This window comes from Sander lucioperca, chromosome 3 (genome assembly GCF_008315115.2).
Source record: "Sander lucioperca isolate FBNREF2018 chromosome 3, SLUC_FBN_1.2, whole genome shotgun sequence".
Lineage (NCBI taxonomy): Eukaryota > Metazoa > Chordata > Actinopteri > Perciformes > Percidae > Sander > Sander lucioperca.
In genome coordinates, this window is record NC_050175.1 from 29,302,078 (window position 1) to 29,327,186 (window position 25,109).

Genomic DNA, 25,109 nt, shown 5'->3' on the forward strand with positions numbered 1-25,109 from the left:
CCTTCAGCTGACCCAACATGTCACTCAACACAATTTTTTCTCATTTTTCAATATGTCATGTGAATGTTTCACTTTGGCCAGGCCAAAAGCTACATCAAACAAGTTATGATGCACCTGTGCTTCATCACAAAGTCAAACACTTCTCTGTCCTGTCTCTGTTGTGTCTATGAGTCACCCCCGTCCGCGCTTGTCAGATGGTAGAACCCTGACCGTAATCTCTTTATGATGCAGTAATATGTTAAGGGAGGGCGGGAGGGGTTCAGCCACAAAGTATTAATGTATTAATCCACCACATGCTGGGAATATGTATCTCATGTTCAATCCTTCTATTGCTGCCACCAAAGAATGATGACTGTGTGACACATACATTTAGACTGTGTGCGAGTGTGAGAACACCTGACTTTATGTTGGTGTAAAAGCATTTTATTTTTTTATTTTTACAGTCAAATAGTCAAACCTTCAAACAATGACGCAGAAATTGGACATTTCAGGCGATAATTTGAAAAGCTGGAAACAAATTATTCTCTACCATGCAGTTTCAACATCAAGAAAATGTCGTCTACACTGTTTATGAGGCGTCAACACCCCATGCGGTTGCAAAATATACAGCATCACACACACACACACACACACACACACACACACACACACACACACACACACACACACACACACACACACACACACAGAGAGACACAGTGTACGAGCACCCTGCCTGGTAATCTGCTGTAATCTGGAGCTCTGGCAGTTCACTGATTTTGGAGTAGAGCTGGCATAGCCGGCAATCTGCTCGAGGAGCTTTCAGCCTCCCGCTGTGGCCGGGAACGACTCAGACACATCGAAAATATCTGCACACACACGCACATGCAAACCCACCACGTGTCTGCACGCGTTTCACTGCAGTGTTAAACATCAGGACAAACGGAGAACAATGCGTTGTGATTATTACATGTCAATGTACAGACGTTCCTTGTGGCTTGCCTGAGTTATTTGCAGCAGTTTCTCTAAACCGGACTTCTGGGAGGCCTTTAATAGCTTGTCGTGGTACTGAGTGATCTATGAAACATCAGGGCCAGATCCAATGGTGTAGGCAGAAATAGTATTTTGGGCGGGCCAGTACAAAAGTGATGGGGCCATTTTCAAAAAGACGTAGAAGTAGCAAAAAGGACAAACTGAAATTTTTACCTTCCAACATACTGCATTACAACGGCAATAGCAGTACTGTCTACAACATGCTCAACCAACAAAGCTCAGTCTAAAAAGTTTGTACACAACAATATAGACAAAAACCTGTTGATTTTAACCTATTCAGGCTAAAATATATTTGCACCGGCAGAACCAGCAGCACTGGCTCTGCACAGCACTGTTATAAAAATTAACCATTTTATTGCACAAAGTGGCAACTAAACATGAACCCAAAAAGCAGAGAAGGCGTTTACATACTGCATGACATAGAATAGCCTACATCAGACAGAAATCGCACATGTAACATATCCTTTGTGCATTCATAACAGCATTGTTGCTTCAGGACTATGGTCAGATCATGAGCAGCAAATGCACTACCAACAGTAGTACCAGCAAATCAAAGAATGAAAACTTCCAGCAAAGCAAATCTTAGCCAGTGTATTGAGTCCACGGCAGTGACAGGATCAAAGAAAACAAAAAACTATGTCACTCACAGATTAGTTGTCTTCTTATTTAATGTGGGCAAAACACAAACGCGTTTCGGCTAGAAGCCATCATCAGTGTTCACGATTTCTTACTAAATAGGAAGGTGACTAGGTTAGTTAAATAATAACGCAAGAAGCATGAAACACCTTTAACTTAATGTTCCCTCTGTGAGGGCCAGCACTCAAACAAACTCCACTCTCTCTGATCGGCTGTCAGCTCCGCTGGGGAAATGGCTGCACATGCTGCAGAAAAGCTTGTCCTTATTTACACTGTATTCCATCCAAGAAAACTGTCCATACCACCTTAAAGAGAAGCCATTGTTGTAGCTGTAACTTTTAACAGTACATTGCTTAACACATCCATGGTACATTGTCCAAAAAAGCCAGCTAGCTAACGTTAGCTGCTGAAGGCAGCCCGGAGAGTCTGCCTGTTGTTACCATAGCAACCAACTACGTTCCAAAGGCTTCCTAATTGTTTGATCCTTATTCTTTGGTTTAAACAGTTTTGTTTTAATCAGAAGAGAAGACACATTAAACACACATAACTAGTTCTGTTACTATTTCTTCTTTTTTTTTTACATACATTTGAGTATTTTTCATAACAAAACGTATTTTGATCAAACTTGGCTGGACGGGCCAGTGAGTAAAGTGGGCAGGCCAGTGCCGCCCTGGCCCATTACTGACTACGCGCCTGGCCGGATCACAGACCTTTCAACCGCATATGAGCTGCATCGTAGCCTCTTGGATAATGGCTTGTCCTGTCTGGGGAGCTTAGGCCGAATCACTCAATCAGTATCATCTTTTAAGTCACTTAAAACACACTTTTACAGACTTGTTTTTATGAAGGACTCACGCTCAATACTTTTTTGATTTGTATAAAATACCTCTATTCCTGCCCCCTCTGTTTTTCTCTATATTTGTCTCTAGATTTGTGTCTGTGTCCCCCTTTCACACTAAATGAATAAATCATACTACCCCCATTCCCTTCTCCCATCCCTCTTTTCCCAGCTGCACACCTGCTCTATTGTTCAGCCTCCCTCCTCAATCCCTCTGTTCTGTCCCTCTGACTGGCACAACATTCATGTTAATAACAAGTGTGTGTGTGTGTGTGTGTGTGTGTGTGTGTGTGTGTGTGTTTGCACGTTTTTATAATGGTTTAAAGCATTTCTGTAACGGCTAGCAGAGGTGAGTCACAACGTCTGACAATAAATCCAAAAGTCTTTCTTATAGCACCCACCATGTCACAGACATGATGACCTCGATGAGCTAGAGAGAGAGAATCTATATTGCTCCTGTGCTGCCTCTCAGTGGCGCAGCATGAGCAGTACACAAAGTCCGAGACAATGCTGAATAGGGCTGCCCCCTCTTAGTCGATTAGTCGACTAATCGGTCGTTTTGGTCTTAGTCAACTAAGATTTCTTTAGTCGATTAGTCATGTTTTATGCTTTTTTCATGCTGAATTACTTATTTCCAAGAAACGTACGAGCACATCTCTGGTAAACACAAGAATTAAAGTGGTGCTTTTGCATGACTCTTTGCAGAGAAACATGCAGATTACAGATCTGTCGATTAAATCAACCAATCGATTAGTCGATACAATTGAATGAGTGTTAGTCGACTACGAATTCCTTCATTCGAGCACAGCCCTAATGCTGAATGTGTGTGTGTACTGAAAGTGCTTGGTGGATTTGTGAGTGCTGCCATATGTTTATCACATTGTGTCTATATATTAAGACCGAAAGAAGGGATGATCCAACTGAAAAATAAGCCAACCAAATGTGTGCATACTGTTGTAAACATCTTAATGGAGAAAATAAGGTCATTACTCTGTGGAATGTAGTGGCTGGAAATACTGCATTGCCATCGTAATAGAACACTCATCCATTCTCTATTTTCTGTTAAAGAAATAGTTTCACATTTTCGTAAATGCACTTACCTGCTTTCTTTACTTAGGCTAGTTAGAGAGATAAGAAAATCAATATCACTCTCATGTCTCTCGTGACATGTACTAACATATTTTTAAAGCTCACTAATCAATGCGTTGTATCTCATTTGTTTAAATAGTGTCCTATAAAGATCTTGGTAGCAAGAATTTTTAAATAGTTTTTATTTTAGTTCTGAATTTTTTTCTTTTTTTTCATGTAAGTTTTGTTTTAGTTTTCAGTGTGTATTCTAGTTTTAGTTTCAGATTTTCAGAAAAGTTTAGTTTTATTTTTCATATATTATGTTTTAGTTTTACATTAGTTTTAGTTTGTTTTGTACAGGCCAGTTATGATGACTCAGAAGAATGTAGCTACATGTACATACAAAATATATGGTCGGAGAATGGCCTACATGTTAAATGTTTAATCTTCGGTATATTGTCACAAGAGTTGACATTCATGCTGTCTTCTTTTTTCAGTAGTAAAATATTAATTAATTATTATTAATAAAAAACAAACTGAAATGAATTTATGTGAATTACATTACGTTACGTTTTATTTTATTTTTATTAGTTTTTTAACCAGGCAATATAGTTTTAGTTTTTCTTTATTTTCAGTTTACTACAAAATATTTATTACTCCTTATTTTTGTTTTAGTTTCACTTATAGTCTACTATAATAAACCTGCTTGGAGCTCGATTTCTTAACTGGACAGAGCCAACTGGCTGCTGGCTGTAGCTTCAAATTTAAGAGTGGTATTGATTTTTACATAACTCCCTACAATATAGTGAATAAGCCAGATATAAGAGATATGGTTTTGAAACCCAATATGTGTATTAACCAAAAATAATGAAAATGCATTAATGAAAATTGCAAAGGGTACAATTAAATATTAAGTGTAACTGGTTACCAAGCACATATGTTCTGTTAACTTTAGTCTTTAACCTCAGTAAATTATTGTTGTTGTTTTTTTTGGCTCAATGACTTAAGTAGTAGTGCTTAATTGAATATACAGTACACAAACAATTGCCTGCCTGGCAAAAGAAAAAATATTTTGTAGTTATTTGGAAATAAGGGTTTTAAAGCCTATCTACTTTGCATTCAATGTGACGCACAAAATCATTAACAGAACAAATCAAAATCCAACATTACATTTCTGTCAGTGGAGAAAAGCAGCAGCAGGAGATCAACGTTTTATCATTTCATGTTGTTGTAGGGCCTCCTCTCCTTGCTGAAATGTTTGTGATGCTTCTCTATTTTCTCATCAATATTGCAGCATTGTTCCTAAAGAGGCAGTAATCAGGGAAGGAAATATGGAGAGAATAATAGAGTAGCATGAAAAAAAAATCTATTTTAATTGGTCAATAGTAATTCCTTTATCTTTTTTCTGAACATTGTATTTGTTTGGAAACATGCAGACAAATACAATGTTCAAAGGGGGTCAGCCCTATGTTCCCTCAGCCCTATGTTCCCTCAAGGGTTTCCCCCAAATTAGGCCCTGTGTCCTGTGTTCCCTCAGCCCTATAGAGAGGCGAAGTCCCTCCCCTTCCGGTGGATCGCCATGGGACCTTAACTCAGAAAAAATATGAACGGTAGTGAACGGGGAGAGGCAAATTCTTTTTGGATCCCATTTGAATTGAGCCATGGATTACACATATGATGTTCATCAGTTTAATAGATAATTTCGCAAGTCAAGAAAGTCTCAGTTTATTGTTAAACTGTTGAAGTATGTAAGACTGTGAAAATCCGTAATTAGAAAGACTACACACTTTAAAGTCGCATGGATGATGTCTCGCTGAAGCTACGATGTCTCTGTGTATCGTAACGGGGATGTACATTACTCAAATGAGCAGCGGATCTTGCTTGTTCTTCTTCTTGATCTGCTGAAAACACTTCACTGGATAAAACACATCAGGTAAGATAACGTTACATGTGTTGTGGAACAGAGCTAAGCTAGCTAGCGAGCAAGTTGAGGATCAAGCTAGGTGACGTAAATTGTGTGAGACGAGAGATGTAGTTCACTGAGCGGTTTCACACAAAACTAAGTGGTCATATGACAAACCTACGGCTAACTGAGACTTTCTTCGGTTGAAAAATTATCTTTTAAATTTACGAACATCATATTTGTAATCCATGGCTCAATTCAAACGGGATCAAAAAATGATTTGCCTCTCCCTGTTCACTACCGTTCATATTTTTTCGAAAGATACTGTAGGTCCCATGGACCGGAAGTAGAAGGGCGTGACTTTGGCTCTCTATGTTCCCTCATTTCTATGAAATGTTCCCCCCATCCAAATTAAAGCATAACTCTCGTCAAAATGCAACCTAGGGTCTTTTTGTGAATGTACCCGATTCTAACTTTCGTTTAAAAGCATAATTAGGACGGAAGCACCACTTTTAAGATTGACCGTATTTTCGTTTTCGCTCAAATGGCCTTTTGAATGGGAGAACTAGGGGCACTACTATGATCGTATCAGAATCGCCCTGCTCTACACATGAACTCGAGCATTGATTGTGTACACAGAGTTTACTAAAAAGAAAGGTTTTGAACAACCCACTTTAGCAGTTGTTTTTTCTGCTCGCCGCCATTTTGCCAGTCAAAAAGTGTCTGTGTACACAAACAATGTTCTTAATGCTGTGCAGATCCTCTGGTGATACTTCGAGCAAAGTTTCATGTTGTGTCGAGCCTTCTTAGTGTTTTAAAAATAGTGATTTTGATGCGATGCGGTCATAGTAGTACTCCTAGCACTCCCATTCAAAAGGCCATTTGACCGAAAATACGGTCAATCTTAAAAGTGGCACGCACGCACACACACACACACACACACACACACACACACACACATTGTCAAACAGTGCCTGAGGTACCAGAGGGGTTGCATGGGGTCTTTGGGTATGGATTAACTGTTATGCCTGGTAAGTGGCACGCTGTACATTTGTCTGCTTGCATAAGTTACTTAACATGGATTTTAGTGAATAACCCTGATCACTAGAATGGAACACAAATGGATCACAAATCAAATACATGTTGTCCTCTGATTGCTCTGTGACATTTGGGCTAATGCTATGTAGTAGCTGGTTTTATTAACGCTGTCCTCTGTGGGTTTGGGACTCCTAGCTCCAAGTGTTAAACCTGCTGTCTTTATCTTCTGTTTCTTTTTCAAGTTTGATATGGGACACTACTCTGAATCAGAGATTATTTTTCTTAAAACATCATAATGGCGCAATACCTGTGTTACAGCCTTCATGGGGCAGAGTGGGGAACAGATCAACCTTGCAATCTTTCCTTTTTTATTTTTATTTGAGGAAGTCAAGAAGCAAAAAACTATTGAATAATTGTAAGGAAATAAAAAATCTGACAAGTGAGGCGTACTAATATGTTTGCATGGTAGCAATACGTTTTCTTTTCCTGTCCAACATTGTCTTCAGACAAGTACAATTATCTTCATCCCAGATAACAGACTTTGACCTGCAGAGCTTCGGTTAAAGGATTAGTCAGGTGATATTCTACATGTTTCCTATTTTGTCAATGAAACCATGAAAAGACCAAAACCAACAATGAATTGATCCTACTAACAAGTATTGTATTTGTAGCCAAAGCCTGATAGTTTATCTATGTGCTGTAGAGCTCCATTGTTGTCCAAATGAATAACCCTGAGCAGTGAATCATAGTAGACAACTACTGACGCCGCATTTGGGACGCCTCATGACGTCCCGACAAAAAGACTAGTGAGTGAGAAGTTTTTGCAGGTTGTGAAAGATCGTAAACAACGATTGGTCTGTCATGTCTCTCGGGCCAAGTCAAAGCAAGAATGTATAACTCTATAATCGCCTAATCTGACCCAGTGACCATTTGAACAGACAAAAATATTGTGTAGCAGTAACAGTAGCCCAGTCTCATGGCAGTTCGTGAAATGGTCACGTTATTGAATCTATTGATTTGTGTACTGAACACGTTAATGTCGTTATTTTCGTGTGGTGAGCACAAATTTTAAAGTAATGTATTTCAATGGGAAGCATATGTCGTGATCACAGAACGATTACGGTAGCGAGTAGTATTGATAAGGCGAAAATCTGCACAGGGAGGTTGGTTGGGATGGTAGATGGGTCAAACAACACAGGACTTTCACCCCGGAGACCGGGGGTCGCGCCCCGCATGTTGCAGTTCCTTTCCGCGTTATTCTCTTCCTAACCACAACCGTCCCGTTGTAGTTGGCGTGTCCTACACAAAATAAACAAGAAAATCGTGACCTGTACACAAATCAATAAATCAAAATAACGTGACCATTTCACGAACTGGCATGAGACCGGGTTGTCTGAACCTGGCATAACACATTGTTGGTTTTGGTCTTTGCTTTCAATAAGAAAAATACATAACTTGCCAGTGTTATCCTTAGAGCCCACAAACAGCATAGTTCTCAACTAACTATAGCATAACTTAACTTGAAGTAGTCATTAAGAGTTTACTTTACAGCACTACAGAAGGCGTCTTGTTTTCATCTCACAACATAACCTCTGACATCATCTCTGTTTAGACCAACGGCAGGAGGGCAGGAATAAACGCCACTATCATGCCAACAATGATGATGGAACAGTATGTGTGTGTGTGTGTGTGTGTGTGTGTGTGTGTAAATGCTTCATGCATGTTGGTGGAATGGCACGAGACAAGCCATCGCCCATGTTATTTTTAACTGTGTGTCTCCATGGAAACCGGCACATGCAGGGAGCAGGCTATCTCCTGCTGTGCGTGTGTTGAGGAAGACTCCTACCGCTGGTCATAGTGGGAATGTGGGTGTACAGGTATATGCACATCTGTTTGTGAGACTATTTATTGTTTATTTTTTAATCCAGCCTTTCAAATTAAATGTGTGTGTGTGTGTGTGTGTGTGTGTGTGTGTGTGTGCGCGTGTGTGTGTGGACATGTCACATCTGAGAGCCTGAGAGAGATATATACAGTATACAGTAGTAATATATTTATATATATATATAGAGAGAGAGAGAGAGAGAGAGAGAGAGAGAGAGAGAGAAGGGAGGGGTAAGGGCTTCTGAGGCAACTGAGGAAACACCAACATGCTGTACCTGACAACAGAAGGCGGTCTGCTACTGCTACCTCAACTTGAAATTGGGCTGTTAGTTCACTAAACACATCACCTAACAACTCTGACCTGCCTTGCCTCCTAGAAGCATGTGATCTGTGACTTAGCTATCATTTTGCAGAGGTGATGACACAATAATGTGATTTGTAGTGAACGGTAGATCATTCTCAATCCTGTAATAAAAAAAATCAACTGGATGCAGTTATTTTGGCCCTTCGTGCCTGGCATCATCAATACTGACGTTTTATTATTTATAATTATCGAATCAATGAGTCTACAGTGACTAAGACATACTGACTGTTATCAGGTTGTGGGGGAGGTTTATGTTGGGTAAGGACATTCTTCTATAGCTTTAGAAACCATCCAACAGTTATCAACTGAGTGAACAAAGTCGTTTCTATGGAAACAACTAAAAGATTAGAGCTGTGAGAGCGAGAGCCATGCCAGAGTGATTCCCATAATGCCTTGTGCCTGGGGATCTCAGGGAGAGAGAGAGAGAGAGAGAGAGAGAGAGAGAGAGAGAGAGAGAGAGAGAGAGGGAGAGAGAGAGAGTGGGACACAGAGGCAGAAGAGGGAGTGTGTGTGTGTGTGTGTGTGTGTGTGTGTGTGTGTGTGTGTGTGTGTGTGTGTGTGTCAGCTCTAGATGTGCCTTGCTACAAATCCCCACTCTATTGTGACAGCTCACATGACCAAAGACACCAAAGTCAGTATCTTCGCACAAACACACAAATATAGCATATGCACACAGAAACTTGTTTTTGTCACTTAGGGGATCCCTGGAATCTTCATGCACACGCTTAGCCTTTAGCCTAACATGAACCAAAACATAACCTTAACCAAACAGCCATGCCAGCAAGCTTACAGTGACAATGCTAACATGCTGATGTTTAGCAGGTATAATGGTTACCATGTTCACTGTCTTAGTTTAGCGTGTTAGCATGCTAACATTTGCTATTCAGCAATAAACACAAAGTACAGCTGAGGCTGATAGGACTGTCATTATTTTTGCAGTGTTTGGTCATGAAGTAAAGATGTGAACAAATTAAAAAATGGAGCTGATAATAGCACTAGATAAAAAGTGAAGGGTTCACCCAAGTAAAATTCATTCTCCAGGGGAGCATGGATGTGTGCACCAAATTTCATTGCATCCTTATAACAGTTTCACAACATTTCACTCAAAACCACAAATTTGAACCTAGCGCTAGTGGAAAAGTCAAAGGATTAACAAAGTCATGAAGATTCATCCTCTAGGGAGCATAAATGTCTGTACAAAATGCCATGGCAATCCTTCAAATAGTTGTTGAGATATTTCAGTCTGGACCAAAGTGGTGGACCAACAGACAGACAGACAGACAGACAGACCGACTGACTGACATTGCCATCCCTAGATCCAAAAACAAGTCTTAACCCCCTTCTTGTCCCCAAACGGGTGGTGACAAAACATACGTGACTGTGTTAAACCTATTTTTGACCCCAAAATGTGAGTAATACAAGTACACACACACACACACACACACACACACACACACACACACACACACACACACACATACACACACACACACACACACATACACACACACACACACACACACACACACACACACATAGTCAGCATCACTGTCTCTAATTATATCCTTTACTTCACTCTCACACTCTCCGTCTCTTTTCTCTCTCTCCATCCAATCATCTATTTGCATCTTTTTTTTGGATTTCATGTATGTGCCTCCTTCCTGTCCTCTCTCTCTCTCTCTTCCCCCTCCCCCTCCCCCTGGGTGATGCCAGTGCTGTTGTCAGGCTGAAGCTGAAAGCAGCCAATCGTGTGGCTCTGTGCTGAGGAGCTCTGGGGTGATGTTAGGCAGTTTCATGCTTATACGATGAGCTTTGCCAAATGTAGGTCATGCTTCTCTCTCTCACTTTTACAGACCTACATATAAACCTCTTCACCCCCTTATACACACACACACACACACACACACACACACAAACACAGAAAATAGATCACATCATCGCATAGGTACACACACCCATAGCCACAAACACAAAAGTATATTATTACAATCACACATGCATACACACAGAATTCATCCCTCCACACACACTCGGTCTCACACAGGGCGGGGTGACACTCTGCTCTGCTCGGTGGTAACACCCTTAGCTGTTTGGTAACAACTGGTGGAACTGTTCCCAACAGGACGGATGGCTCATAAAATATTGTGATTCTTCCTCTGCAGCCAATATTACTATTCATGATTAAAAAATATATAACAGAGTAAAATCACAGTATGAAACAAAAAAAAAACAACTACTGTCTGCTTCTGAACTCTCGTTGAACTGCTTCTGTCTGTGCTGCAGTATAGCACAAGCAGGATTATGATGTAAACAGCAGCCATAAGAGCCCGCAGAAGATTACACATAGATGATAAATCAGAGACCTGAATTGAGCAGTCTGACTGGATTTGGAAAATAATGCAATGTACGTACGTTATTTTCAAGAAATGCATGTATTTTTATTAAATACTGGTACATGGATGAGCAGGGCCGTAGCCAGGATAACTGAGGTCATGAGTCTAAATTTCCGCAGCACAACCCCACCCACCTGATACATTTTTTACTCTCTACCAACCAAACTCTAATATTTTTGAGTATTTAAAAGAATTGTACAAATTCCCATTTTATCTATGCATGTAACTGTTAAGTTATATTTTATATAAATGTTATATCCCTTTATTATGGTCATTCTAAATATGTACAATATATATATAATATGAAAATCCAACATTTGTGAAATATAAACTTCATGTCATTATCAACTTTCCAGAATTATTACTGACAATGTCCTCAATGGAACATGCCGACCTGCTGATAAGGTGAATGCAGGTGAGCTTTTCCCCCCTTGATGCTCACAAGGTAACAATAGTTGTGAAAGTATTTTTTCTCACTATAAAAACACATTATACACTATATTGTCCCCCCAAATAAATAAATATATATATATATATATATATATATATATATATATATATATATATATATATTATATATTATATTTTTTTTTTTTTTTTTGTATATAGTGTATCTATATCCAAAAGTGGCCACATACGTTTGTGTACTTTGAGTCTGGGGCTGTTTTTAATGGTTAGGGCTAGGCCCCTAATGTTACTGTATACAATGATATTTGATATGCTTCAAAGTTTTGGCAGTATCTAAAAAGTTTAAAACAACCTAATAGGCTACATTTAACCATACTACATCCCGTTCCCCGAGTGCTTAAGACACCCTTATATGTCATGTCATACACCCTCTTTCTTTCTTTGTGTGTTTCCTTCCTTGTACTCTTCCTTCTTATCTTGATGTGATGAATGTCACCAAACCCTACATTAAGTGCATAAACTGTTGCTTCAGGGAAAATACTTTCTAAAACTGCCATTAAGTATTTTGCACTGTGGTTCTGTATGGATCCAAAAGAGATACAGCATTTATTTTTACGTTGTAAAATTCATCAACAGGTTTTATAAAGTTCAACATGAATGTTAGCTGCTGTTAGCAGCAGAGGTAACAGAATGTTTAAACTCTTATTTGACTTCTCTTCGCAGTGCTCTTTATGGTTCTTATTATCTGATAAAGTTATGGACACAGTTAAAATTTACTTCAAAAGTAAAAGTGCTGATTTTTTCATTTTATTTAACCAAGTTCTCATTTGCAACGGCGACCTGGCCAAGAAAAGCGTAGGCGTGCAAGGCAACAAATAGTTTCACATTCAATACAGTGCAAGAATACAGAATACTACATTATGTATATATACTATATTATATATATATATATATATATATATATATTCTATTAGAGTCCACTGCTAACTACAGTAGCTACATGCTAATGGCTGTAAACAATGTCATCTTGGCTGCCAATTTGTTAAATTCTCTCTGGGTCGCATTACTGCTGATGACATGTCCAACTGGGTAGTGTTTGGTTCATAAACTTTTATCTGCAATTTTTAACGGTAGAAAGTGAAGCTTTGTTCCATTTATATCTAACGTTAGCCTATTGCTAAATATTAAGTAGCTGCATGCTAACGCAAGATAGCTGTAATCTTGGTGGCCAATGCTGGTCATTTCTCCCCAATTTCGGGTCATGTTGGTTGTGTAGTATTTGGTTTAGAAGCCTTTATTGGTGATTTTTCACAGTAAACAGTCCTGCTATATACTCCGTTGCAGTAGCTCCAGCTTCAACTAGCTAGTGAAACAACCATAGACAGTATATAAACTGGACCAACAGATCCCGTTGCTCTGGACGGAGACCAGTGAAGGATATTAGAAGCACTTTTCCGGTGATGGCTGAGCGTTACTGCGCAGCCTCCAACTGAGCTTGAAGACGTAAATGTGACGTGAGCAACCTGTCTGAAAGTTGGAAGTCTTCTGGTAGCTGTGCCAAGAGAAATCTCAATCATTCCCAATCTTGCAGAGACGGAGAGCGTAGGTATATAAGGAGATAACATAGGCACAGGCTAATTATTGCTAACTAAAATGCTAGTTAACATTAGTAATTAAACTTAAACAGCTAATGTAAGTCGAAACTGCCTGTGAGCTTCTCCTGTACTATACGGCAATTCCTCTACTATGCGGCAGTAAGTCGCGTAGTTATGACATAATCGTTAGCCTATTTTTACAAAAACGTCTACTATGGAGCCATAACGTGAGATACAAGGTAATGGAACCTTTTATACATTTTCGTGTTTCTTTAGAAATAAACAATGGACAAATAGAGTCTTTACATGCTTCAGATGTAAAGTTATTCGCTGTCAAGGTGGCGCCAAAATGAATGGCAGTCAATGGAATGCTAACGGGAGGTGATGGCTTGGTAGCATCAAAATGGCGCCATAGGAGCTACGCGTTCTGGGGAGAGGCTTACCCCCTTGGAAACAACAGTGGTGTCTGCAGAGCGCAGATTCCAGGAAACACTCTGGCCAATCAGAGCAGACTGGGCTTTGTTGGGAGGGGGGCTTAAAGACACAGGCGCTCCTACAGAGCATCTCATACAGAGGGTGAATACAGGTGCAGAAGCCATGGGCAGTATGAGAAAAATAAAATGTATTTTTTTTATCATTAAAGCATGTAAACATGTTCTAGTACAAACACAAAATACAAGTATTATCCTGAAAATGCTATATAATAGTTGCCCCTATTAACTAATAACCCTTTAACTTCTTTGGGCCTTTAACAGTTATTTAAATGAAACCATCTGAGAAGTTTAGAAGGGAAATGTCTCTTTGGTGGAACTGCTAACAACTCAGATATCTGAACTGTGAAAGGAGGCTCCAACTAGACACTGAATTTTTGAGAGGGGTCACAAGTCACAAAGACTGGGAACCAGTGGTTTAATCTTTAACGATGTGTTTTATTTTGTAAGATGATCATATTTTTTTAAATGTCAAATTTTGATCTGAATAGCAACTATAGCTGTCAAATAAATGTAGTGGAGTTAAATAAGTACAATAATTCCAGCTGAAATGTAGTTAAGTAAATGTATAAAGTAGTATAAAATAGAAATACTTAAGTCAAATGCAAGTACCTCAAATTTCTACTTAAGTAAAGTACTTGAATAAATGTACTTGGTTACTTTCCACCACTTGGGGTTGGTAAAAGTTGTAAAAACTAACAAAAAAATAATCATTACTACATTAATGCAAATTGTGTCACACCTCAAATTATTTGTGTGTGCTGATGTCTCTAGAGTATATTTATTTTTCGGACAAGATCTACTTTTGTATTGACATTTAGCTCTCATTCGTGGCTTAAGGGGGAACCTTTCTTCTTATTGCTTGTTGTAGGATATGAATTAGCATTACACAGTGAGCTACTGACAAATACGCAGCCTCCCCTGACACACACACACACACACACACACACACACACACACACGCAAACCAAGCTCCTCCTCAGAGAGAGAATCATTTCTACTTCCCTGGGTTGCGACTGCTAGGTTGACCTATTTTTGTCCAGACCTCTCTCTCTCTCTCTTTCTGTCTCCCTCTCTCGCTTACTCGCTCTAGCCCCATAATTCACCCTGCTTAATAATTCACTACAGCTTTATAAGCCTCTACTCTACTAAATGACAGGCTCAGGAAAACAACAACAGTTTTTACAGATGCATTTTGCAAAGCCACATAAATAGAATAATGTACACATATAATATAGAATGTGCTCTATGTAAGGTAGGATATATATATATATGATGAATATATATTTTCACCACTCTTTGGAAGGTAACAGAGTGAGATACAAACATTGAAAGAATCAAAGATAATGGTGGTGGTGTTATTGTAAAACTGCAGATTATTTGCAAGTCTATGCACAGACTCGCTCTGCCTGATGTGATAGGATGGTCGGATTGGGCAGGAACCAATAAGGGCACCAGGAGGAAAAGAGCAGGCAGAGAGTATTCTCGCTGATGCTGGGCACACCCTGTGTGTGTGTGTGTGTGTGTGTGTGTGTGTGTGTGTGTGTGTGTGTGTGTGTGTCTCAGTGCCTATAAAATGAACGTGTATGTTACGTTTTTTGATTATTTATAAATTGTATGCACATGTTTGAAAGATAACACATTTCCTTTCAACTGAAAATTCCAGCCACCTTTATGTTACATCTACCCTGCCCCCTTTTTAAATCTCCTCCCAGGAGCTGATGCAGAACAAAGACAATGACCATTATATATTCTGTACCCATATTGTCATTGCATTATAAATAGCACCTGCACTTCAGCAGCTTTTTTTGCATAAGCCTGTGTACCTGTGTGAATCTTTAACTTTGACGCTGTTATTTCTGAATTTCTTACTTGGTCTATTATTAAGAGTTGCAAGCTGCAGCAGACGTTTCAGGCTTTAAGGGCTTCAGTGGGAAGAGGAACGAGGTTGGCCAAATGATTTAGTCTTGAAGGAATAGTTTGTCATTTTGGGAAATACGCTCATTTCCTTTCTTGCTGAGAGTTAGATGAGAAGATTGATACCAATGGTATCGGCCTTCTCATCTAACTCTCTGCAAATAAAAGTGAATAAATGTATTTCCAAAAATTTTGAACTATTCCGAAAACGATCTATTAAACAGCCTTGTTGCTTCATTTCCATGCTTTACTCTCCACAGTGGCACTAATGAGAGCAGAGAATGAGCAGGAGGGGTGTTGGCTGCATGAGTGTGTGTGATGCTGTAGTCTGATCGATGTGACAGTGAGAGTGAGTCTCCTCGAAGAACCCCGGCCTTATTGCTCTGCTCTTACACGCTGCCCCCTCACACACATAACATACTCTGTATCACACACACACACACACACACACACACACACACACACACTCACACACACACACACACACACACACACACACACACACACACACACACACACACACACACACACACACACACTTTACTTCCCTTCACCACTAAATATAAAAACACAGTATATTTTGGTGAACCAACCCTTTAATATATCTATTCGTCCTTAACATTGGTAGGCTTATTTTAGCTGTTCTCCAGGCAACTAACTGTGATAATGCATTATATGTTTGTTGATGTGTCAGTCAAGAATAAGGTCCAGTTAAGTGGATTACAGAGACATAGTAACAGGATTAGCAGATGTCTTTTCCGACACTGTTGCTAGCCACAGAGCTAACTAGTTTTTTAGCAAACTTAGCTGGCTGGCTAGTAAACTATAAGACCAGAGAAATAGAAGATGTTAAGCAAGCACATGGAACAGTGGATAATATAGTGTTTGGTGCATTTAACAAAAAGCATATTCATCTTCACCTTTTGAATGTGCCATCAATGTCTCACCCATTTCAAATTCTACTGAATGACATTTTGAAAGGTTTTGTATCATAAAAATAACAACACAATCCTTTTGAGTTCAGATGAAAACAAAGTGAGCAGTTTGAGTTTGTAAAGAGGTGGCAGAGGATGGCCGCATGGATAATCACCTCCTGAATCTACTGAACGATTCAGCTTTGAAAGAGTCACAGACTTTAAAGCCCACTTTTAAACCCCACCAGGGGATTTCACTTGCATTTAATCCCCTCAGAGTTCAAGTAAATTTCAGTGGAGTAAAGTGTGTGTTTGTGTGTGTGTGTGTGTGTGTGTGTGTGTGTGTGTGTGTGTGTGTGTGTGTGTGAGAGAGAGAATCAGGCTGCGAGGGGTAATAACAGCTCGGAAAGTCTTCAAGTGTTTGACAAAGAAATCTCACTACAAGGACCATTTAGTAGCTTTTGATCCTCGGCAGCCCAGTTGTCATTGAATTGTAGATTTTACTTTTTCTGATGATTTCTTGTCCATGTTGGTTTTAAAGGGGAACTCAAATGATTTTACACTAGTCACAGGTCTTGGGAAGTACTACTGCATATGTGAGAAAAGTTGCATAAAGGCTTTTGTGGCTCCAGAGGGAGCTGCGTGAAGTCTGATACATTTCTTGTGGGTAATGGTGCCAGGTTGTGACAAGGAAGAATTGCTTCCTAGGTCAAGAATGAACTTCAGTTTCAACTAAAGAATCATTCAACTTTTGGTCTTAATGTTTTAGACAACAGGGAGGATATGTCCATAAAATGCAAAACAAATCCTGAAATTTAAAGGTCCCATGGCATGAAAAATTCACTTTATGAGGTTTTTCAACAATAATATGAGTTCCCCTAGCACATGATATGTCATGAGGGGCAATAATTTCTAATTTCTAGCTGTGATAATGCATTATATGTTTGTTGATGTGTCAGTCAAGAATAAGGTCCAGTTAAGTGGGTTACAGAGACATAGTAACAGGATTAGCAGATGTCTTTTCCGACACTGTTGCTAGCCACAGAGCTAACTAGTTCACTTTAAAAAATCACTTTATGAGGTTTTTCAACAATAATATGAGTTCCCCTAGCACATGATATGTCATGAGGGGCAATAATTTCTTTGCTTTGCCCACCCAGAGCATTTGGCCTGCCCATGAGAAAGAGAGAGACATCATGGCTTGGAAACAAGCCTCCTCAATAGCATTTAAACCTACAGACAGAGAAATGGCACATCCTAAGGAAAGCTCATTGTGGGACTGGCTCTAGTGGCTGTAATTCTGCACCAAGGCTGAATTTTGGGAAAGAGACTTCAGATACAGTATTAGGGGACCACTAAGGCCTATATAAAAGCATCCAAAGAGCAGCATGTCATAGGACCTTTAAAGTGGCCATATGTAAATTTCAGTTTGTGCTGATTCTAGTGGCCGCTTTGGACAAAAGCGGTAGTGTTTTTACCACACCTGCTGTCGTAAAGGTCTATTCTAAGTTGCAGATTGCATTGCATTGTTGCATTTCCAGTGTTACGGTAACTTAGCCTGGATGTATTGTGAGCTATACCGGGTAACGTTATCACTGTTACTGTGTCACGAGCCAAAGCATTAAGAGTTTGTTGTTGCAACCAACGTAATAATAACTTAGATTCATAAAGCGCATTTAATGAAATCCACAGACACTTTACAGAAGTAACGTTACAAGGGAAAAGAAAATAGTAAGCCAACACTAACACGGACTGAAAGGAATAAACCGTCCGAGATAAATGGAATGGGGACGGGATTTAAAGTAGGCTTCTGACGTACAACCACATTGCGCATTGTAAAGTTATTTTATGAATGAAATAGTCATATTACATACCCAAGGGCCAATTCTGGGTGGGTTTTGAATAATTTGCAATCCCGTAATTTTCTCCATCTGTTAAAAGCCTGGCCCGACCGAAGTTGACTCGAGTTTTCGCCCGTCGTCACTTACCCTTTCCCCTTTTAGCTTTTAGTTCTTTGCTTATTGCTAATTTATTTTTTCCTGTGATGGTCCTACCCCAGTATCAGCCATAACTACAACAGATAACTTCTAAAATAACATTAAAATACAATTAGGCCTATATAAAGAAATCTCCTGCTACCTTTTACCTGGCTAGATACAATAACACAGGCTCTTCCGATGTTACAAAGAAATCTATGACCCATCAGAATGCGTTACTGTAGCGCCGTCTACCTGCCGTAAATCATGTGACTTCACGGGAAAAATCGGACCCGGTTAGTCTTGTTTGCTTCTACAGGTCATTTTAGATCATTGTATGAAAAATGACAGAGCTTCAGAAACATGAAAAAGTTACATATAGTCACTTTTAACACTTACATATACTCCATCTGCTGAGCAACATCATGTGATACGATTTCCAGAACAGCTACTAAATGGACCTTGTGGTGAGCTTGTTTAATAAAGTACTGATTCCAAGGGCAAGAATAAACTTTCAATCTAAAAAATTCAAGTCAATTACTTGAAAAAGTACAGTTTGACTAAGGTAACAATAGCGATAAAGGCATAAAAAAGCATCAGGCACAAGGGCAGCTGAGGTCAGCATAACCTTTAGGAGTTCAGAAGTTTGAAAAAGTGAGGATATACCCCTTTACTGCATACATTTAATTATTTGTTCATCCTGTGTTTTCACTGTGAAACACAACACCCCATGAATTTCTAACCCTCTTTATCTGCTTTGAGACAATTTAAGTGTAACGCTGGTGTAACTTTAGCTACCGTTGTCAAAAGGATCAGACAGCGAGTGGATATTTCCACAGACTGCTTACTGACGTAGTTACACTGTGGGATGAGTTCAAGATTACTTATGTGTCTTGGAGAGAAGGATGCAGTTACACTCTTTTAACATCAGCTAGAATGCATCTCAAACCACCTCCAGATTTCAAACGTGTCTTGATTTCAAATGCCTCTTGCATGCATTTACATTTAGATTTTTTGAGATCAGAAACTATCCGATGAGCCAAAGACACATGAAGGGAAGGGTCAAAATTGTGATGTTACAGGTTATAAAACCATTACCATGTGCTCCATAGATATTAAATACAGTGCTTATTTCTCTAACAGGCATAAACTGGAATTGAACTTCATTGTTGCAAGAATTGGAAAAAGAAAAGTTTGTACAGCACTACCAGATTTTATAGTTATCACAAATAAAAAGGGTGCATTGAATAAACGGTTTGTGTGCTTAAGAATTACATTCGAATATATTCCCTTAAAAAAACAGAAACTTAGGATGTTTAAATGGTCTGCGTCATTCACAGACAGAAATTCTGCAGTGCCATTTATTGAATAGGCCTCAACAGCTGGTAGTGTGCAAATAATACCATACACTCTGCACCTTCTAAGACCTGAGTTACAACAAACATAAATGCTATCAAAGGGAAATGACCACTAGTTTCAATAAAAACAACAAAGTATAAAATGTTGTGCTATGACTCAAATGGTAAAGAAAAAGGAAAAATGTACGACCTCCCGCAGTAGGCTTTCATGCAGCTCTATTAATGAGCTCTAAACTCAAGCTCTCAATCCTGCTTCTCCTACGGAAGAACACAACATAATGAGATCAGTGTCAGCCCTATCCAATCTATCTGTTTACTGTGGAGTTAAGCAAGGTATTTACTGTCTAAATCTGTTCAAAGGCTTTGATACCACGGCCCTGCTTGCATATGAACGTGGCTTTAAAAACATATACTCGGTGTAGTCCAACCATATGGAGTCTATGATTTTAGTGCAACGGACGGACAGCCGAGATGCTTCTTTTACTAAACTGCATAGATGAGGGCCTACTATGGACTAACATGAGAGTAAAGAAAAGCAAGTCGTGATAAAGAGTTATAATCAATAGAAATACTGCAGTTTTCAATTTTAACATGCACAGAAAAATGAATTTTCAGTATATGTTAAGCATTTCTTAAGCCACTTCCTATTTCAACCTGGAAATGTGTCACGCTAGCAGCTGTATAATGCAGTGGACTATCATAAGAGACGTGTATTAACTGTGTCGTTCTAACAGTCTGCAAGTGGTTAAAGTTGATGTCAAACATAATTTTCGAAACCATCAAACATACCGATCAACAGTGGAGACCGACAGTTACAATGTGTATGTGCCAACAGTCAGGCTCTCTCTGCACCTTAGCTCCATTTATCAACCATGACATGAGCTGACCCCTTGACCACATTGGCATGATTTCTTCATCGTCTTTGAAGGGACAATATGATTAGGAATAATGAAAATCGCATGTATAACTGAAGCGCTATGGATCAAGATGTCTGCTAATAACTCCCTGTTTATTTTCAAATCTTTTTATTGAATTTTTATACAGACTTACTTACTCATCACAGTAATTAACAATAACTGCCTGTTAAGTGCTCATATTATGCTTTTTGGCTTTTCCCCCTTCCTTTATTGTGGTATATATCTTTTTATGCATGTTAAGGGTTTACAAAGTGAAAAAGCCCACCCCAAAGGGACTTACCATCTCCAACAATAAACATTGTTCTCAAACTGCTCCAAACAGCTCTATTGTAGTCCAGTCTTTACTTCCATGACAAAAGTGCGTCACTTTGTAACACACGTTATAATGCTCGCCTAGCTGCTAGCGTGGCACACCCTCATACTATGCAACTGACTGGCTAGCAGTACTTACTGAGCATATGCGACTCCCAACAAAGATGGTACAGAAGTGTGATGTCTCACTCTGTAGCTAAAATCTGTTTTAGCTACAGAGTGAGACATCTCACTTCTGTACCATATGAGGTGAGCAGCAATGTGCAGTACAACAAAAATATGGTGTTTTCTGAAAATTAAACCACATAAACCTATTCTGGTACAACCTCTAAATACAATTATGAACCTGAAAATGAGCAAAGTAAAAGTAGCAATACAACAGTGTGGACATATTCTGTTACAAGTAAAAGTCCCTCAATCAAGTTTTTACCAAAGTAAAAATGAACAAGCATCAAAATATACTGAAAGTTCCGAAAGTAAAAATACTCCTGAAAGGCCCATTTTAAAATAATGTACATTATATTTCTGAATTGTAATTATTGGTGCATTAATGTGTGCACCACTTTCATGTTGCAACTGCAAAGGTGGAGCTAATTTTAATGACTTTATATATATATATATATATATATATATATTACTTAATATACTGCTGTGTAGCTTGTAGCTTGTGAATCTCCCCCTGAGGATCAATAAAGTTTCTTGATATATTAATAATATCATAATGTATTGATTGATTATATTTTGTATTGTTAATCTTAATCTGCAAAGTAATTACTAACTCAATGTATTGAATTAAATGTAAAACTGTTCGATGCAGTCATAAATAATAATCTGAAACTACAGAAGGAAAATTCACGGGAACAAAATGTGCTGCAAACAACTGCAATAAACCACTCGCTCAATGTGACTGAACTTCATCGACATCTGTATAAGATGAGACAAGAAGGCGACAACACACCCAGAAAATTATTTCAGAGTTACACTTGAGTAAAAACAATGGGGTTACGTAGCAAGCTTCGTCTCATTAGAAGTGACCTGTTTTTAGGCAGAGGTTCTGCCTGTACTATAATGAGCAGTTGAAGAGAGGAGAAGATGTATAATGCATTATCTCCCCTTTTATCCCGAGGATGAGAGGAGGGCTAGTTTCTGTGGGACGTCCATGTGTTGGTCATGGATTTGTGCATCTGTGTGTTTTTGTCTGAGTGTGTTGACGAGCGATTGGGTGTACCTGCATGCCTATAGTGTACAGTATTTGTATCTGTTATACATCTGTGTGCAGCGAAGAAAGCATCTGGCCTCCACTTGTGAGAGATATCACTTTGTGAAACACAAGACTCCAGACAGCAGAAGGGTGAATAGATGAGCTAACCTTGTCTAGACATCATTTTTGTTTTCTTGATACCGAAAGGTTTTTAAATTTCCCTCAGTACGGTGCACGTTGCAGACACCAAAATGCCAAAGCTACATTAACATGCATAAGCCGGTTACCAAATGTGATAATGAGGGATGTGATTGTGTGGGATCAGTGCTATCAGGGCTGTGACCACGCTGCAACGATAAACATCAGATGGTGTAAATGCACTGCACAAATGTTCAGCTGGGGCCGTATCATCCTCAGGATCAGTGCTTCTGATGCACTGCAGAACCATATGGCTCTGCTTCACTTTAACACACATAGATTAAAGGTCTGGTTTGCCCTGATGTGGACACTTAGGTTAAATCTATCAGTATCACTGTATGTGCAGCACTTGATTAATTCATTTTTTTTAAATAAATATGTCAAACAGCCTTTTTAATTAGCATGATGAACATTTCTAGTCTTACAAATGTATGAAGTGTGCTATCCAAATAAACTTGCCTTAATAATTAAGGTTTTACAGCACCTCTCACAACTGTACATAAAAAATTAACCATATGCCAATTTACTGTGATTAATTTTAGATTATGCTGTAGGTGACGCAGAGGAGCTCTGAGTGGTAAATAAGTCCTCAGCTGTGAGATATTAACTGATTAAACGCTGATACAGGGGAAATAATAGGGATTGTTATTTTTTATTATTAATATGTTAGGCTATTAATCTGCTATCACATGTCATCTGTAGGGAGTTGGCCTCAGTGGAGTAATCTGCTGGGTAAAACACACACACACACACACACACACACACACACACACACACACACACACACTATAGTATAATAGTGCTTGGGAGTTCCCAGTAAGTCACACAATTGGTTAATTGTAATTTCTTGCTACTGTAATTATTCAACTGTGTGGTGATAATTACTAGATCATAGAATGGGAGCAGAATCTGTCAGGATACTGTAATTATTTTACACATGTTGTATCTGGAGTATTAGTACTGTATAATATTGGATAAACAACTCTTTTTTTCCCTCCTCTCCTCACCTCGGATGTAAGCAGTCGGTCTCACTCATAGTGTAGCCAGAAAAGAAACTGTCGGTTTGCATCAGAAAAACTGGGTGTGCCACATCTAATTATCTCTAACGCTACAACCTAACATAAACTGGTAGATGCACTGTATGCTGGCAAGTGATTTAATGCTTTTTTTGTGTCTACATTTTTGGCATATGATAACTGTAACACGAAGTCGTTCAGTGGGCTATGGCTAAATTAGGTGGTGCATGTGTAGGAGTGGAGCTGTCCGTAGTACTGAAACGGAGCAATCTACAGACAGCATTTTTGTAGCCTAATTGTTTTCAATGACAATGAAGATTTTTGCTTGCTGCTTTTGTGTTGCTTAGCACCCTGCATTCTGTTTGTTTGTTTGTTTGTTTGTTTGTAAGTTTATTTGATTAGGACAATGCACATTAATCAACATTTCTGTAAATGTGCCAGTGTTAGCCAGTTGGCTAATTTTCAACTGTAGTCCTAATTACCTAGCAAGCATGTCTTTATGGTGGGAAGAACCCGGAGCACCCGGAGGAAACCCACACAAACACGGGGAGAACATGCAAACTCCACACAGAAAGGCCTGAGACGACCTGGATTCGAACCCAGAACCTTTTTGCTGTGAGGCAGAAGTGCTAACCACTATGTCACCGTGCTGCCTTGCGCATCGCGATTTTCCGCCCAATGCACCTTACGTTTTTGCAGGAGCACCCTGAACGCCTTTACGCATCCCATGAAGGAGAGAGAGAAAGACGAGAGAGATAGAGCTGCAAACAGACTGGCTGTTTCTATGCTCACCCTGCTGATTTTGAGTGATTATTGTGAATATTCTGATTAATAAATGTAAATAAATAACACTTTGTTTTGTGATGACAGTTTTGTTCAGTTTTATCAGCTTGTACCTAGGCGTTGTCCAAGGTGCTCTAGGCACTGTGGATGTGTTACTTAACTGTCTGTCTCTTCCTCACGTGCTGAATTAACAATTATAATAAACCATAATAGCCTAAGTTTCGAACAAAACATTTTAGTAAGTCTATAACTAAAAATGTATTCTGCATCTGATTTTATTGTTTCATACACACTCTGGCACACCCGTGGCTACTCCACAAACTCTGTCTCTTGATTGGTTGATCCACTGCTTTGGTTGTATGAACTTTGGTGATTTCTTAACTTTTCATAGCTGCAAATTAGTACCATTCCCTGTGTGTTTAGTGCTAATTAGCAACTGTTAGCCTGCTAAACTAAGATGGTGGACATGGTAAACAGTATACCTGCTAGCATTAAGCTCAAAGCACCACCTTGCCCAAGTACAACCTCACAGAGCTGCTAGCATGTCTGTAGACTAATAATCTTGTTACTGTACAGCTCAACAATTTCTTTCAGTCTATCATTTTTCCCTCTTATATACTCTCCTCTCCTCTCCTCTCCTAACAGCTGTGGTTGCCTGCAGCGTTTAGCTAACACGTCTCTGGCCTGTCATCCAGAGGTACATTAGCACACTCATCAAGCCGGACACACTTCATAGAACTCACATGCAAAGCCTACACACAGTACATACTCACACTGTTATGCTCACAGTGTCACTCCTCACTGTGCACCATTTGTGTGGCTGAAGTATGGAAATCCTGATATTAGAGGTTCCTAAAAAAAAGGGAGTGC

The 25,109-nt window shown here is 39.2% G+C and overlaps 1 protein-coding gene across 6 annotated transcripts in view; it reads right to left on the bottom strand.

Annotated features, from left to right (window-relative positions):
- The window catches only part of nhsb (Nance-Horan syndrome b (congenital cataracts and dental anomalies)), a 60,512-nt gene that overhangs the window by 22,972 nt on the left and 12,431 nt on the right, over positions 1 to 25,109 (bottom strand). The gene's annotated exons all lie outside the window — the stretch shown is intronic.